This window comes from Nymphalis io, chromosome Z, assembly GCF_905147045.1.
Source record: "Nymphalis io chromosome Z, ilAglIoxx1.1, whole genome shotgun sequence".
Taxonomy (NCBI): Eukaryota; Metazoa; Arthropoda; class Insecta; order Lepidoptera; family Nymphalidae; genus Nymphalis; species Nymphalis io.
In genome coordinates this window covers 14823609-14843270 of record NC_065918.1, presented here as the reverse complement: position 1 = coordinate 14843270, position 19662 = coordinate 14823609, and the positions used below count along the sequence as shown (strand labels likewise).

Sequence of the window (19662 nt, the reverse complement as noted above, 5' to 3'; positions counted from 1 at the left end):
TATATAATCTAAGTATTTGTACTTAAGATTATATTCTAAATAATTATTCTATAAAAATATATATTTTTATAGAATACAATTATTTCAAAACGCAACATAGATACATTTAACATAGGGTGATGTGTCATTACGGCATAAAGATAATTCGTATTTATTTAACCTACTCTTTAATTGTATTAATTGTATTCTATAAAAATATATATTTTTATAGATAATTCGTATTTATTTAACCTACTCTTAACAAAACGTATATATAATCTAAGTATTTGTACTTAAGATACGAATTATCTTTATAATAAATATTATTATTGTGTTTACACAATTAGTTTATAATTGTTACACAATTAGTTTATAATAAATATTATTATTGTGTTGGTTTATTCTTTGTTTTAATTCAATCTCAACTATTTTCTGAGTTAAGTTACAATAAGGTCAATAGAAAAGTAATTTGGACATCGTTAGATGATGTTGATATCGTGTTTTAGTGGATTATATTGGACTCGAGGACCTTGAGGTGGTGCTGTGAATGGGATCCATGACTTTTTTTAACAAAAAAAAAACACCCGTAAAAAGTCTAAATCATACAAATTAGAAGAAGACTAAATCATATAAATTGATGTAAATTAGTTACTCAATTACTTTCAAAATCCAAATAACACAATTGAACATATTCAGCAAACCGCAAGTAGCGCCAATAATAATTAATTAATTTATAATAATGCCTTTTTGATATGTATATATCAAAAAGTCGGCATTCGTTCAGTCATCATTATTATCTATTATGCAATCACTAGACTTGCATGGTTAGATGAAGAATTAAATGTTCGTTTCAAGGTATATATACAACTTTTTAACTGATTTTAAACCGCCAGGTTGGTCTAGTGGTATATGGCGCCAGATTTATCCGCTGGAGACGTGGGTTCGAATCCCACACCTGGCACATCCAGTGAGTTAACAAAAATAACTTTTGTTTTTTTTTTTTTAATAATTAACACTAAAAAATTACTCAACAAACTTTTTATATGACACTTACGTCACACGCCGGCTACGTACGGATACAATTTACTACCAAAGAAAATGGGAAGTGCATTTAGCAACTATGTTTATTTATTTTATAACGTTAATTTATTAGTTTATGTAAATACTAACTGTCCACCCCGACTTCGTTCGCTAATCGCTTTATTCATCTATCTTTCATATATTTTCATTAACTCACTGTAACCACTGTAATTATTTTCTTAACTGTATTTTTAAAAGAAAAGAAATTATAATGATTAGTTTAATTATCACAAATTATAGATCCTTATTAATATAAATAACATTAATTTTGAACGTTTCATGTTGATAAATGAATAGAATTTGTAAAATTAATGTTTTTTTTTTTATATTTTCCGGGAGGGCAAATGACTCTACATCACCTAATGGTACATGGTAGTAGATTCCAAACGTTTTATGAAGCGTTTAAGATTAATAAGCTATTTATTTTTAGCTACTTATTTTACAGGTGGTAGGGCTTTGTGCAAGCTCGTCTGGGTAAATACCACCCACTCTTCAGATATTCTACCTCAAAACAGCAGTACTTGTTATTGTTGTGTTCCGGTTTGAAGGGTGAGTAAGCCAGTGTAATTACAGGCACAAGAGACATAACATCTTAGTTCCCAAGGTTTTTTTTTTTATATATATATTTGCCGGAAGGGCAAATGACTCTACTCCACCTGATGGTAAGTGGTAGTAGAGTCCCAACGCGACGGCGGCCAGTACAGATGGGAAAAACGTTCTGCAGTAGCCGCCTTCGCCTCGCCGGCCCGCAAGATGCCTCTTCACGCCTCGTTTGAAGGGGTTCCTTCAAACGAGTTGTAAGAGGAGGGGAATACGTGAGCTGGTAAGGAATTCCATTTTTTGGAAGTGCGACAAAGAAAAGAGTTGCCAAATTTCTTTGTTCGCGATGGAATTGATGTCACAGTTAGGCGGTGACATCGAGAACCAGCTCGCGTGGACTTAAGAAGGAAGGGGGAAGCAGGAATTAGAGAGAATAATTCCTCAGAGCACTCACCGTGATACAGTCCATAGAAAGCGCTCAGTGCTGCTATCTCACGACGCAATTGTAAAGGTTCAAGAGTGTTTGTGACCTTTACGTCGCCAATAATGCGTACGGCACGTCGCAGCAACCGGTCCAAGGCCTCAAATAGGTACTTAGCGGAGCCATCCCAAAGGTGCGAGCAATATTCCACGCAAGACCGTACCTGTGTTTTGTACAGGAGGCACAGTTGTTGTGGCGTGAAAAAACGCCGCACCTTGTTCAGAACTCCGAGTTTCCGTGAAGTTTTTATAAAAACCTCGATGTAATCCCTTGGACTAAGGTCGCAGCGATAAGCTCTAATGTCCTATCGAGTTCAATGACAAGATCCTTCCGCCTCTTCTCAATTTCCGCCCGCCCAGCCACTGCGCTTCCGTGGTATCCACCATGCACTTTACTATAGTCTGCATAGCAATGTATGCTCCCAAGAGTGAGCATATCATTGATATGCAAAAGAAAGAGTGTCGGAGATAGCACAGATCCCTGGGGGACCCCAGCATTCACTACATAGAATTGTGAAGCGCAACCGTCAACTAAAACACGAAGGCTACGCTTGTGTAGGAAGCTGGCAAGCCAGGTGCATAGCTGAGCTGGCAGACCATATGCCGGCAGCTTGGAGAGAAGACTTCTGTTCCAGACCCTGTCGAAAGCCTTGGAGATATCGAGGCTGACAGCCAACGATTCTCCATGCTTGTCGATAATTTCACCCCAGAGGAGTGTTACGTACGCTAGAAGATCACCTGTGGACCATTTCGGTCGAAACCCGTACTGACGATCATTAATTAGACAGTGATCTTCTAGGTAATGGATCAGTTGGTTGTTTAAAATCCGTTCCATCACCTTACAAATTACTGAGGTGATAGCTATTGGCCGATAATTTGCCGGGTCAGACCGATCCCCTTTTTTGGGAACCGCTTGCACATTAGCTCTTCTCCAAGCCTCCGGCACACATCCCGAAGAGAGAGAAAGTTGGAACAGGCGCGTTAACACAGGAGAAAGCTCCGCCGCGCACTTTTTCAGCACTATGGCTGTTATTCCATCGGGACCGCTAGCTTTCCGTATATCAAGTGATTGCAGCTCCGCACGCACATCAAGTTGCCTGATTTTGATGTCAGGCATCGTGTGGCCACATGAAGGTATTGTTGGTGGCTGCGCACTACAATCATCGATCACAGAGTTGTCGGCAAAGAGTTTAGCCAGGAGATCGGCTTTCTCCTGCGGACTGTGAGCTAGCGATCCGTCCGGATTTCTGAGCGGTGGCAGCGAAGGTTGGCAGAAATTGTTTTGCACAGACTTGTTCAGACGCCAGAAGCTACGAGAGCCCCTAGGATGCGAAACAAGATCATAACCAATCTGTACAATGCGCTGTGCATCCGCTCTCATGTATGCCTTTCACAGGACTTGGAATTTTTATTGTAGTTTGCTTTCAGTGAGTCAATGTTAGATGCCCCGCTAATGCAGCCGTTGATCCACGCGCGATATGCCGCCTGCTTAGATGATACAGCGTCGGCACATTCACGAGTTAACCAACGGTTACGCGTGCCCCTATTGATGAGATCTGAGCTAGGAATGTAGTATTCCATTCCCAACATGATCTCGTCAGCAACAGCAGCGGCACTAGCTGTCGGGTCATACCCACTGAAGCAACGTTCCTTCCAAGGGACCGACGCATAGTAATCGCGCATACCGTCCCAATCTGCCGACTTATAGTGCCAAACGCGACGTTTGCATACCGCTAGTGCGGCAGCTTGGCCTGTGGCACTCTGGTAGATATAAGGCCGTGATCCGAAGAGCCAAGAGGAGCCTGAACCACAACCTGATATTCCACCGGGTGAGAAGTCAGCAGAAGGTCCAGTAGAGAAGGTGCTTGCCCATCAATGTCTGGGATCCTGGTGGGCTGATCAACCAGTTCGGTCAAGTCATGTGTGAGAGCAAACGCATGAGCAGTCCTTCCAGCATGGTCAGTTTTGAAGGATTTCAACCATGATTCATGGTGAGCATTAAAATCCCCCAAAAACACCAATTCCGCGTTAGGAAACTGCTCTTTCGCAGCATCTGCCACCCGACTAAGATGGTCAAATAATCGGCTTGTCTCCAAGTCACCATTGTGGAATCTGTAGAGGCACACGTAGACTCGACTCTGACGAACGAGGTCCACACGTACCACCAACATGAAGAAGGAGGGGTCCTCCCAGCAGCGCAGTCGGTGATAGCAAACATCCGTCCTGACGAACAAGCATACTCCGGCTTTCGCTTTGAAGGATTCTTCAAGCGTGTAGCCGGGATAATTAAGGTAGCTGGTATCGGCAGGACGGAGTATTTGTGTCTCCGTGAGAAACAACATTGCTGGCCGTGCTGCCTCGAGATGGTGGTGGACAGCGTTGAGGTTAGCGTGGAGTCCACGGATGTTAGAGAACTCGACCTCAAACAGCGAGGGTATGGTGGGGGTGTGCACCGCTGTACGACCGTTATTTCTGCTTTGTTGCGCTGCCATTTGGGAAAAAAAAATGGAAAAGAGACGTGAAGCGAGCGACGTATTGCCACGATAGGGATGGGCAAAGTGTGGAGGCGTGTTTCCCCAAGTGGTTGCCAAAAGTAAAAATACACTGACCCGCCGGACGGAAGGAACCCCGAACCCCCCCGGAAGTGGCCGCCGGGACCCCACCTTCCGGTCACCAACCGGCACGACGGTCCACCCCGAGATTATGCGTGGCCTGGTGGGGCAGCCTCGCGAGCTGGTTAGGCACGCTCGGGCCCCTGTACTATGCCACGGGCGGCCAGCGGAACAGCCGTTTTATTCGGGTCTCCCTGTCCGGCAGGTCAATACAGTTTCCCCCGGCATTGGTTCAACACCCGTCTCCATTGGACCAACACCCATCGCGGCAATATTCGCTCGGGCACTGGCTGTACGCTGGCTGACCTCGAAACGCGGCTGCAAGCCACTTCACGAGTTTTTCACCATGCGTACGTTGGTAACAAGCCAGGCGGATGTTTAACATCCTACCACCAGATGAGGAGATGGCCGCTCAGATATCCCTTAGTCGCCTCTTACGACACCCATGGGAACGAAAGGGGCAGTGAAATGTATTCTTTCTCCGTCACTGCACGGATAAAACGGTTGGTGGTGCATTAGCGACGTAAGCGATGGTTAATTGGCATTCTTACAATGCCAATGTCTATGGGCATTGGTTACCACTTACCATCAGGTGGCCTATATGCTCGTCCGCCAACTTATATTATAAAAAAATATTACTGATGTATTTTTACTGATTTGTTATATAAATTTGATTGATGAAATTAATTAATGTATGTGTACTTTAGAAGAGATGCTTTCGTGAACTTTTCTACGCTAACTAATAAAAGTTATGTCCATTTGTAATTTGTGATTGTTGAATTCAAAAAAGCTTTTACATATTATTATATTAAGTTGTTTACTTTTGTTTTTCTACCATCAAATAATACATCATTGTTTGGGATTATAGATAAATGACGTTGTGTGTTATTTAGACTTCATGCTTATTATAATTAGTTTAGTCATATGACCCAATTTCATACATAATATAGTTAAGCATAGTACACACTTGCGGAAAACTGTAAGACTTTGTCCTTAACTTCGCAGTTGCTGGGTCACATTAAGCATGTGCGGTATTTACCTCGAAACACGTTTGTAGTTTTGAACTACATAATCACAAGCACCCCCTTGTGAATTCGTGACACATAGTATTATAATTATGAATGAAAAAAATTTAAACGTATTATTTTTACGTCTGTTTTTGTGTTTTTTTTTTTAATTATGTGTGATAAAAAATAATAATATAATATATATAATAAATAGGTTGGTTTAGTTAGCAACAATTACAAAGAATTATGGTATTCGTTTTGTGATTTATGTCGACATGAAAAAAAAAGCCAATAAATAATATTTTTCTCATACAAATAATGTGTCTACCGAACAGCTGCAACTCAGTATTGTATTCCGGTTTGAAGGTTAGACCCAGTCTTCATGCACAAGGGACATATATCAAAGTTCCCAAGATTGCTTATTTTTTTACAGTGCCATTGTCTACGGGTTGTGGTGATCATTCAACATTTAGTTGGCCCATTTGCCTGTCTGCCTTTCTATTTCCTTAATAAAATTTTGAAATGACTTACAGCCTCAACCTCTGGTTCTACCACAAAGAACCTCACTAAGCGTAGGTGAACACAATTCATACACATCACTCCTAGAGGGTTAAATGGAGGATGAAAATTTGTATGAAAGTTCGTCATTTTTGATGTTATAAACGAACGTCCATTTCCAACGTTCGTCGTTTATGAAATTAAAAACGTAGAGTTTAATAGTGTGAAGTATTAAGATTAACTATAACTGTAAATATATTTAAATAATTGTTAAAATGGGAGAACTGGCGCGCCTGTGAGGAGGCCTATGTCCAGCAGTGGATTAATGTGGGCTGAATATGATGATGATGAATTGTTAAAATTAAGTCTTTTTTTTAAATCTCTAAGTTGACATTGTTTCGTTACTCTTAAGTGCACATAGCCTAGCATTAAAAAATTATGGTGTTTAATTATTTGCTTAATTTTGATTTGGCATTTTATAAAGTTTATAAAGTCTGACATTTGGATTCTGAGCACAAAAATAGGTACTAATTAAATAGTTATACAACAGGTTATATAGATATTGTACTAAAACAGTAAGTTTCTGGAAAATGTGAAATCCCACCCCACCCCTATGGGTTATTCCACCGGGTATATTATTAAATAAAATAAATATATCCTACATGTCAAATACAAATACACGCAAATATCAATTGCTTGTCAATATAATAACAATTGTTATCATTCGTGTTTGACAACTGACTGATTTTAATTATAAAGCATTCATGAAATTTTCCTGCAAGTATCGTAATTTACGCATTCAGTTTCTATGCCAAATTTCTGGTTCTCCGTTCTTGGCACATGCCCTATTTAGTATACATTTGTATTAAGCTGGCTTCATATGGTTTTGGCGATATATGATACATTCATTTTTTTAATAGGATCTCCAACAAGGATCACAAGACACATCACAAGCTTTAAACACTTTACACGAATTATAAGTCCATGTGCTCCCTCAGTTATAGGAAACCACAGCATCCCTTATGTAATAACTAAGTAACAGCTAATATAACAAAATTGAAATTAAAAACTTTACAAATTAAAAATTTTACCTAAATATTTTATTAATATAATCGAATAGATCATATTTAAATGTTTAGGATGATGTCGTGAATAAGAAAAACGACAGCCATTTTTATAATAACAAAGTTATATGTGTAATATGTATCGTTTAAGAAACGTTTCATCTTTTATTAAATATTGGTGCATGCTTAAGTTTTAGTTGAGTTTCATCATACTTAAAAATATAGATTAATTTAGAAACATGGCTCTCATATTAGATTTAACATATAACTCGAATTAGCATAAAGTGCTTAGTTATTTTATGTTTATTTGTATATTATTAAAATGATATTAAAGTATTTAAGCAAAACGCATTTTATTAATGATTCTAGTAGTGAGTATATTCTGCTTTTATCATAATGTACAATATTTTTATGTAATTTATACCTTACTAATTAAAATATATGTTTTTTTATCATTTACATATTTTTAAAAAACTTTTACTAAATAATTTATTTCTGAGATTAGCGTACTATATAATGATGATATGCCTCACGTGACCTTTATAAACGATATATCAATCGGTAATGGCTCACGTAAAATATGTAAAAATAATACACAGCATTCGTAATCCGCGTTTGGCTCTGTTTTAATATTTCTATCTGTAGTTTTATAGTAAAATCCTAGTATAACTATTACTAAAAATATATAAATCCGTATTCCATTTGAAATATCACCTATATTTTAGAGAAATAGCGCTTTTAGACACAAGCTGAAGTCAACTTTATTACGTAAACTATAGATTATATATTCAAATATATACTTCGAGAGTTTTCGTTGCAATTGTCGGTGAAGAAAATAGATTACTTAGCAAATCGGACTCATTCATAATTACTACCATCGAATATATTAACGCTTACCATCTAAAACCAACCTAACCGTATGCTACTACTTCTAATGGTATAGTGTAGTTGGCAAGAAGCCTACCGCTATTGCGTTTCATTTGTCAAGTTCCGTGGCGTGCTTTTAACATAAAGAAAAGAACTCGTGAGGTCGGTTTCGCGACCTCAGTTGTATTAAATCTGAAAATTTTGATTGTTATTTTAATTGTTTTTTTTCAAAGATTTGTGATTTTTTTTCTTTGTTATTTTGTTGGATAGTTAATTGGTAAAATGACTAATAATTGTTGTGTTTTCAAAATCTTAGGAAAATCCAATTAAATTTCCTTTTTTAATGTGCTCCATATATCTTTTATTTGAATTTGCTTATTCCACCAACCTGCATTGGAGCAGCGTGGTGGAATAAGCTCCAAACCTTCTCCTCAAAAAGAAGAGAGGAGGCCTTTAGCCCAGCAGTGGGACATTCACAGGCTGTTACGGTATCAGACTCGAGATGAAATCTCTCGATCTATATTGACTAGGTATTTAATAGTATTATAGTAGACCTACCTCGTTGGTCTAGTGGCTAGATGTAGGGCCACAGACCCGGAGTTCCTGGGTTCAAATCCCAGGTCGGACTAATAAAAAGTTTTTCTGTCGAAAATTCTCAATAGCAGCTCGGAGTCTGGAAGTTGGTAGTGTGTTCACTCCCGTGCTCGGAAAGCACGTAAAGCCGTTGGTCTTGCGCCTGAACTCTTTCTGGTCGTGTGAGATTGCTGCCATCAGATTATGAGAGTAAGAGAATAGAGAGTGCACCTGTGTTTGCGCACACACTTGTGCACTATAATATGTCCTGCGCAGTTAGCTAATCTCTCTTGATATGAGACGAAATCGGTCTGGAGGACCTTAGCATACCTCATAGTTATATCAAGTTGGAATAACTAGTGAGATTTTATTCTATAAATATTAAAATAGGAATAAATAACAACTTTCGAAGAACTTTAGCTTAAATATTTGACATTGTAAAACTTTGGTAATAGTAAACGTTACTAACATAGCTAATATTGTTATGATGCTGTGTTGACATGATTGATGTAGCGCGCTGGCAACGTCGCAACGCTACGCAATATTCTGAATGCAACGTGGCTTTTTCATTCATTGGCAAACACATATACGGCAAAACTGAAGTTTCTAATTGTAAAATAACCTTTTTATTAAAATTGTAAAGTCAAATAAACAAATTTCTTCGTCCGCGATGGAATTGATGTCACTATTTCCCCTGTTCCTTCATTCTGTGGCACTACGCTGATGAAACAAAGCAAAACTGCAATTGAAAGTCAAAAAACATACAGTTGGTCTTACGCAAGACTTTGTAACCGCGAAATTTATTGGGATAAAGGTTAGAAATTTTCGAATATGATAAGAAACATCAAATCGATCTAATGTTCTTTTTTTCTCACAACAGTAAGTCGATTTAAGTCCATTTTCAATAGTTGTTGCTGTTCGTATCGACTTTTAACGTTGCAATTATAATTTCTTTGTCAATGCAATTAATTAGTATTGTCAAGTTGTTCTTATGGTGATTGGAAATAGTATCATTAAAATTATGCGGATACTAATGATACATATATAAACATAATAAGCAATGGAGTTACAATAGTTTAGGTATTTAGTTTCTGAATATTTTGTTATATTGTATTTATTAAAACTAAAATGTATTTCTTATAAAATCTTTCTTATAATTATCTTACATAAAATATTGTATGATATTTTCGAGCACAAATAAAATAAAATAAATGAAATAGTACAAGATTTTGATACAATTTAACATGATCGTTTATTTAACACTATTTGTTTAGGTACTCCAAACCGGTGACAATATTTGACCATTCAATTGTAGACATTTAAAGGTTTTGCACGTGTTTGAATAATGTTTACATTTTATGTTTAAATTTATTCTAATATACAATGTCGATTATCTGATGTCATATCAGACACTTGGTTGTTATATAAAAAATCTAAAACAATAAAAAAATATCTTAAAACGAGCTAATTCTTTAAAGCAATAACAAAAAAAAACTCAACTCAACTTCAAGGCGAACATAAAAACAATATCTTGCTTCACTGCTCCATATTCATTTATTTTGGAGTGTAAGCTGCAGAAAATTTTCGCAAGCTTTTACGTGCGGTCGCTTGCGGAGCGTGCACCCTTCATGGGAATGCTTTTGCTGTGAGAGTGGGTTAGCTCCTGTATGGTAGTAAGTAGATTGATGCGCCAATGTGCTTTATTTTTGGATATACGTAAACATATAAAAATACTAAAACATATTTTTATTTATTTATTAGATCACCAACACAGACACATGATAGCACATAGTTGATAAAATAAAAAAAAAGTTGTATCTAAATTACAGGTGATAACTACATAAGCAACAAGGCAACATACAAATTATAGCACAAAAAAATGTAAATCAACATTTCAAGTTACAAGAATCAAAAAACAAATATTTAATAAAGTAAAATAAAAATAAAAATGGTAACTAAATATGGATACTTTACTTATTATTATAGATTATATTTTAAATGAGAAAATTAAAAACATTGAAATTGAACCTTATTTCTAGCATAAATATGATGCAAAATGGATTGCCGATCAACTGAGATATGTTTATTGTTGTGATTTTTAGAGCAAAATATATTTATATATAATTAATTGTCCAAATCATGGATGTTTATGATGGAGTTTTACCGTACACGGGCCAAAATTTAGAATCCAAAAAAACTTCTATTAAATTTTTTGTTAATATAATAAAATTTATAATAATAGCTGTTTAAATAATATCCACACATTGCTTATAAAATGGCGTTAGAAATAAAATGTAATTTTAATTAAAATTTACACAACGTAAAATAAAAAAAGGTTATAAAACAAAACATTTTATATATTTCATAGAATTCAAAGTAAGGTAATGAGTTTTTAAATAAACATTCATAATTTAACGATCTCTAACACGATAAGAGGCGACCTACAGTAAATTGCGTTTACAAAACATTCAAAAAGGGCTAGGCATTAAAAATGTCTTATGTTAGCTATTTGCTCCTAACATGCTAGCCACGTAGCATGCGAGTATGAGGTGAAAAGAATTACCCAATAAAAGGTAAGAATTAGGTCAAAAGGTTTTACCACTAAGTGTAGTCGATTCGTATTCACGAAGAATCTACATTTAGCTGTTGTATTTTTGATATCAGATTTAATAAAATTAGGTTCAACGTGATATGAATGATTTTTTATTTAAATAATTTCTTATTAAAACGTCCAACTGATTATTTTTTCATGTATGAGACGTCCTATATTTACACGACCTAGTACTTCTCGTTGACTGGTTCATTGGTCTAATCATAGGAAGTCCTGGGATTAAACCCCAAATCGAGCCATTTCAATGTTATTTGGTGTTAATGTAGAATATTTCATAGTAACAACCCGTATTCTGAAACTGCCCACCCGTGTTTCGGATAGTAAGTAAAGAGGTCTGATGTTAGCCCTGCGCCTGAATACTCGCCAGTCACGATGGATTAGCGGTCCGGATTACAACTGTGGGAATTTCACTTATATATTCATAAAATTTCACAGCTGTGCACTACAATACGTCTCACCCAGTTTGTTTTTTTTTTGAGAATAGCCGCGGTGGTGCTCCTTCTATTTTTATAAATTGTTTGAAAACTTTAATACCTTAATAAATTTGGTCTCAATCAACTGTATCATATTTTTGTGCCGTGTGGTGACGGCGACGAATATCACCACCCCATCTCATCCCGTGGGGGGCGTAGAAGTCGACCCGAGGGAATATACACCAGAGAACGGGCAGCAGCGTCTCTCTGAGTACTATGACTAACTTACTGCGATCGCCAACCCGTCTGCCAAGCGTGGCGATTATGGCATATCCCCTCATGATTCGCGCAACTAAACCACGTCCCCTAGTCCCCGGCAGCCCTGCTATTCCTAGCCTTGGTAACAGCTGTGGTAACGGCGGGGCAGGGGGTGCTAAGAATCCCCGGCAGATTTCGTGTTACCAACACCGACGACCTCTGGCCCTGGCAACATATAACACGCGTACACTGCGGACCGACGAGAAGATCATCGAACTGGAGGAAGAATTGAGCAGGTTACACTGGGATATCGTCGGAATATCCGAAGTCCGAAGACAGGGGGAGGATACGATGATCCTGAAATCCGGTAACCTTCTCTATTTCCGAGAGGGCGATCAACTGTCTCAAGGTGGTGTCGGGTTCATAGTCCACAAGTACCTCGTTAACAACGTTGTGAAAATCGAGAGCGGGTCGGCTAGGGTGGCGTACCTTATACTCAGAATCACCAAGCGGTATTCTTTGAAGGTCATACAGGTATACGCGCCGACTTCGACACACTCCGACGATGAGGTTGAGGTCATGTATGAGGATTTATCTAAAGCCATACATACCAACAAGACTCATTTCACTGTTGTAATGGGGGACTTCAACGCGAAGCTGGGCAAACGATTCGGTGATGAGTTAAAGGTGGGACCTCATGGAATTGGAGACCGCAACCCTCGGGGCCAGATGTTGGCCGACTTTATGGAGAAGGAGGGACTCTTTATGATGAACTCCTTTTTCAAGAAGCCAGGTCAGCGTAAATGGACCTGGGTGAGCCCTGATGGGAAAACCAAGAATGAGATAGACTTCATCTTGTCGACGAGAAGACAAATATTTAATGACGTCTCCGTGATCAATGCAGTCAAAACTGGGAGCGATCACAGACTCGTAAGAGGCTCGTTAAATATCAATGTTAAACTCCAGAGGTCCCGACTGATGAAGTCTACGCTCCGACCATCACCTCTTCAAATCCGAAATCCCGAAGCCTTTCAGCTCGAACTCCAAAACCGATTCGATTGCCTAGCAGACTGCGAGGAAGTGGACACATACAACGACAGGCTTGTGGAAACTGTCCGTACGGCTGGGTCTAAGACCTTCAAGACCAGCCGTACAAAAGGAACCAAAAAGATCTCTGCCTCTACCCTACGGCTTATGGAGGAAAGACGGAAAATGATTCTGACGTCCCCAGCTGATGCTGCCGGCTATCGGCTGATCAACAGACGGATTTCAAAGTCTCTAACTCGCGACACTCGCCAATTTAATACAATGCGCATTAAAGAGGCCATCGAGCGGAACAAAGGCTCTAAAGTGTTCGCCAGAGATCTGTCTGTTGGTCAGAGTCAACTGACAAGGCTGAAAACTGAGGATGGCAGAATAGTCACGTCAAGATCTGAGCTGTTGGAAGAGGTTGAGAAGTTCTACGGTCAGCTGTACACGACAGCTCAATCACCTGTCAGTAGTCATGCTGCAGATCCCAGAGCAAGACTAACCCGACACTACACTGAAGATTTTCAGGACGTCAGTCTTTTCGAGATTAGAATGGCTCTCGGACAACTCAAAAACAACAAGGCACCTGGTGATGATGGTATTACAGCCGAGCTTCTGAAGGCGGGTGGTACACCGATCCTCAGGGCTCTTCAGAGGCTTTTTAACTCGGTCATTGCCAAAGGTCAAACGCCAAAAGCATGGCACAGAAGTGTGGTGGTACTTTTCTTTAAGAAGGGTGATAAAACCCTTCTGAAGAATTACAGGCCCATCTCACTGCTGAGTCATGTTTACAAGTTGTTTTCGAGAGTCATTACGAATCGTCTCGAGCAAAGGCTTGACGACTTCCAGCCACCCGAACAAGCCGGATTCCGGAAAGGCTTTAGCACCATAGACCACATACATACGCTGCGGCAAGTTATACAGAAGACTGAGGAGTATAACCAGCCACTTTGCTTAGCGTTTGTGGACTATGAGAAAGCCTTTGATTCGATCGAAACCTGGGCCGTGCTGAATTCTCTTCAAAGGTGCCAAATTGATTATCGGTATATCAGGGTGTTAAAGTGCTTGTACGAGAACGCCACCATGTCGATCCGACTCCAGGATCAGAACTCAAAACCTATCCAACTGCAGAGAGGTGTAAGACAGGGAGACGTGATATCTCCGAAACTGTTTACCGCTGCATTGGAAGATGTTTTCAAGCTTCTGGACTGGAACGGATTTGGCATCAATATTAACGGCGAGTACATCACTCATCTTCGATTTGCCGATGACATTGTAATTATGGCTGAGACCTTGGAAGACCTCGGCACTATGCTCGATGACCTCAGCAGGGTTTCCCAACAAGTGGGTCTAAAAATGAACATGGACAAGACGAAAATCATGTCGAACATCCATGTTGCACCCACTCAAGTCAAGGTTGGAAATTCTGCACTCGAAGTTGTAGACAACTATGTCTACCTAGGTCAGACCATCCAACTAGGTAGGTCCAACTTCGAGAAAGAGGTCAATCGTCGAATTCAACTCGGCTGGGCAGCGTTCGGGAAGCTACACGATATCTTCTCATCCCAAATACCGCAGTGTCTCAAGTCGAAAGTCTTCGACCAGTGTGTGTTGCCAGTGATGACTTATGGATCAGAGACGTGGTCGCTCACAATGGGCCTCATAAGAAGGCTCAAGGTCACTCAAAGGGCAATGGAGAGGGCTATGCTCGGAGTTTCTCTGCGAGATCGAATCAGAAATGATGAAATCCGCAGGCGAACCAAAGTAACCGACATAGCCCGAAGAATTGCTAAATTGAAGTGGCAGTGGGCGGGGCACATTGCTCGCAGAACCGACGGCCGCTGGGGCAGAAAGGTTCTCGAGTGGCGACCACGAACCGGAAGACGCAGCGTGGGCAGGCCCCCTACAAGGTGGACCGACGACTTAGAACGAGTCGCGGGAAGCCGTTGGATGCGGGCAGCGCAAGATCGGCCAACGTGGAAATCCTTGGGGGAGGCCTTTGTCCAGCAGTGGACGTCTTTCGGCTGATGATGATATTTTTATAGTTAATCAAACTATATGCTGCTATTACAAACTGTATAATAAAAGCTGTTTAAAAATTCCGAAATCCCTTTCTTTTTAAAGTTAACTTTATAGAGTTTTGTCTATTAACATCTCTGCTCCTCTCACATTTTCATGATCTAATCATGTCATCAAGAATATCAACTATAACAAGCTAAGGAAAAGATTTTAAATCTAGTGTTTACATCTCAAACGTTGTAAGCATGTATGTTATTCTCATGAGCAGTAAGCACGTATGTATTTTGTTCCCAAGAGCATTCCAGAAAATTTGTCGAGCTGTTTGAGCATAAAGTGTTAATTTCAAAATAATTTTCTAGACAGTAAATCTATGTTAACAGTTGGCACTATTTCTTTGCTAAAATAATAAATTAATCTGTGGCTCTGGAACGTCAAAGAAGGATAAGCCTACAAACTCGTCCACATTACTTATGAAAATACAGATTATATTTTAAAGCCATAAAATAAAAAAAAATACTCTTCTATTTTTGTATGATACTGGAATTTGCTATTTTTTCTTCCATATATAAAGAGAGATAGAGAAATCCCGATTAACAAAAGCTATATCAGTACACAAAAAAACAAAGTATGTCATAGACTGATCGATATTAAACTGTTGAGTTGCGTGCGAAAAATATTGTGTTCCATCATGCAGTTCTGACCTAAATAAATTATATTATCAACAAAAACGAGAACTTACCTTTGCGCACGCTATACTTTTTTCTATAAAATATTTTCCTACGTCTATAAAAATAATAAGCCTTTACCTTGAAATAACCTTTTTTATTTTATCCCACCTCATTTATGATTACAAAGGTTCTTGGTAACTTGAGTGAGGGCAATAAAATGCTATTAGTTTGTCTGTCATGAAATTAACAGTAACAGGGAAGTAAGGAAGTTATTAGTGCTAGGCACAATATGTTTCTCATAAATAAAATACTTTAGTCATGTAACTGATCTCTGGCAATTGACCTGTAAATTCTGGGTAAAAATCGGCTCATTTTGTCCAGGTGGATGTATCGTATACGTTGACGTTATCTTACTTTGTCAATGTTTTTCTATTGCATCCAGGTGGATGCAATAGAAAAACTTCTTGTTATTGTTCTAATATTAAGCTTTTGTTGCATTGTTTGTTTGCATATGCCCTTCTATGTTTAACTTAATGCTGCAAAGGCTATGGAATTCATCGCACAAGATGGTCAAAATTATTTTTTAATATTCTTGGTACATAAACATAACATAACCATAATCAATCAAAAAAGACCAAGGTCGAAAAAAATGAGTAAATATAAAATGAAGTTTGTTTTATTATTATGTTTTATCATATATTTAATAATATTTATTTCCATAGATATTCTACCGCAAAACAGCAATAATTGATATTGTTGTGTTCCGGTTTGAAGGGTGAGTGAGCCAGTGTAATTACAGGTACAAGGGTCATAAAATCTTAGTTCCCAAGGTTGGTGGCGCATTGGCTATAAGCGATGGTTGACATTGCTTACAATGCCAATGTCTAAGGGCGTTTGGTGACCACTTACCATCAGGTGGCCCATATGCTCGTCCACCTTCCTATTCTATAAAAAAAAAAATACAATACAACTATCCTGCTCAATCCTAATTTTCTTTCTTCACTTACCTACAAAGACATAATCTTTTGCTTTTAAATGGGGGCCATCGTCACTACTCACTCACCAATCATTTTTTTACGGTTCAACTACCCGTAAATATGAAAACCAGTGCCAGATGCTAGTGCAATGCTGACCAGAACATATAATAACTGGCAACTGCATAAACAGTATTACCGAGCTTGTTATGACATAATTATACTTTTACGCTTCAAACTACTAATTAAAAGTAAATAAATTACGGTGCCATGGACATAATAATGACTTGGCTATACATGTGACGAAGTTGTTAATGTTCCATGTATTGTCATATTTTATTTTATTTTATTGTTATCACAATTTTACATAAAATAAGGAATTTTGATCATTTGAAATTAAATCCTAAACATGAATAAACTTATATTCGTTATTTTTTATTAAAATGACCAAATTAATATATAAAAAATAATATATATTATTTATTTATTGCAATGGCATAATATTATATAATTAAAAAATAACTTAATTGTTATAAATTCAAGCGAATATGAAACAAAATTGTCATTGCATGTCAGCTAAACTATTTTACTTTGATAATATGGCACAAAACTAATTTAACTGTTTTAGTTTAGTTTTATACTTGGAATAAAGACAATTTCCTCAGCTTGTTTATTAATCGCTTGAAATTAAAATAATTGGTTTTGCAAATTTATTTAATTACTTTGATATTATATTGACGTCATCGCCGTCCGTTCGATATGTTGATATATCAATGTCATTAAGTTCTGTTCAGTAAGTAATATTTTGCAATAACGGCGTCTGTTATTATTTATAAAAATTTTACTTATTTTTATTAACATTTAGTATGTTCTAACTAAATTAGGTAATTAAATAAAAATAACACTCATATAATAATAATAATAATAATAATAATATTCTGGGGCTTTTTTCACACACGGCCATCTGATCCCAAATTAAGCTTGTACAGAGCTTGTACTATGGAAACCAGGCAACTGATATACTACATACATATACTATTTTTCTTTTGTAAATACATAGTTATACAGAAAATTACACCAAGACTGAGGACAAACAGACATGTTCATGCACACAAATATCTGTCCTGAGTATATCCACCAACCACGTCAACCGGCTCTTCAAATAGTTACTTCATGTTTCGAATTATTTTTACTGTGCACAACACTTTATTTTTAAATTAAAATTTATTTTTATTTTAAAGTCCTTCTGTCCGAATGTCAGCAACTTCAGTATTAAGGCAGTCTTGTGTAAACATTGTACACAAAGGTAAAAAAATAATTACGGACTTTAATTACTATACTACTTTTTGAGAGTGTCCACCCACATGAGTGCACCGTAAAGTGCCATGGAGCGCACCGCACCGGCGTAGAGGCACCGGCATGGTGATTTCAGCCTTTCTACGTTGGGTAGTAGGTGACCCAAGGCAGTAGCAACGTTCTAGAGCTTCGTACGCACTTGGACACGTGCCATCTTCCGTTCAGGATCAGACCCAGATCCTCGCCCCTACTCTATATAGTTCCTGGATGCACATGCAACAAATTTCCACAACGTGCAGATTTTGTCATGATGTTTTACTGTGACCAATAAATAAAAAACATATTAAAATAAATTAATAGTAATAGTAGTAATGTAGAATCAGGTCATGCGTGCCATAGCAAAGCATTGTCATCGGAACTGACCGCACCACTAAAATTTAGTCTGTAGCATAAGAGTTGGTTTTTATTCGGTTTGCAATATTTGATCTAAACAAACTAATAAAAATGCCTAATACCTAAAAGCTCGTAAAAACGTGAAGTGCCGGGGAATGAAGTTCATTTCCCATTATATTTTGTTAATTGATTTAATTATTTAGTATTCACGTACATTTACAATGACTTGGTACCTTTTTAAGGAATTTGCTATAATTAAACTAAAAATATTTTAATAAAAATTAAATATATTCAACATTTTTGTCGGTTTTGGTAATTTTGAATTTTTTTTTGTGTGTAAATCTCTTACATTACCGTGGATAAAATTATCCATCAGTTGTTAATCATGGCAAATAATATAAGACGGTTGAGATGCTGAATTATGTTAAAAATAATTTCAAATTCCAGTACCTACTCTGTTCGTTACAATAACGTGGAAAATGTTGCTTTTAGACAGGAATACCAAATTAGTAATAACAATTATGAAGTTTTGCTTCACGTGATGTTTTATAAATACAAACGCTGATGAATTTCTGGGTACGCTGCAACGAAAGAAATTTGTTCTGAATAAAATATTTATAGATTCGAATATATGCTTAAAATAAGCGAATACATTTACTTTAATATTAGAATTAACTATTTATACGGAACAATTATGAATAATTTTGTGTTGTCTTTGAATCAATATTTTTTCCGAAATAGCATGTTACACAACGAAACGTAATTGATGGCCGGAATTGATTTATTATTGTCAATTTAGTAAAATATTTAGGTTTTGTGAAAATGACAATCATTAAAATAAAAGTCAAACGAGCAGATCGCCATTTATGTATTTAGATTTGCATAATAGTATGTGATTTTTACCTTTTTATTTTTGTTCTTAAGGATCCAATTTCGCCAATCCAGATTTTGCGCTACGTCCCAAAGATTCTGGTTATTATTTGCTATTTTATCAATAATGTTGATGTGCATAAATTACCACCTGTATGTCTATTGTCTGTGTATGTATGTAACGATCTACAATGCAAACTCTTTCTGCAAAATGGAAAATTTTACTTAACTTTCATAACGGATTCTCTCTATAATAATACGAGCAAAGTTTGAAAAATAATTACTTAAACTGCTAACTAAACTATAAATTTATAACACTAATAATTATTATTTCCAGTCGCTTTTCGCATTAGCATGTTGAAATTAATATAATATACTTCATGACGCTATTGCCTTTGGGATTACCATAGTTATCGTCAAAGGCATCTCTT

The 19662-nt window shown here is 37.3% G+C and overlaps 1 non-coding gene across 1 annotated transcript; it reads left to right on the top strand.

The window, feature by feature from the left end:
• Positions 1-867: 867 nt before the first annotated feature.
• Positions 868-940, top strand: Trnai-uau (transfer RNA isoleucine (anticodon UAU)). The gene has a single exon. It is a non-coding gene; the product is annotated as a tRNA-Ile (tRNA).
• Positions 941-19662: the final 18722 nt, after the last annotated feature.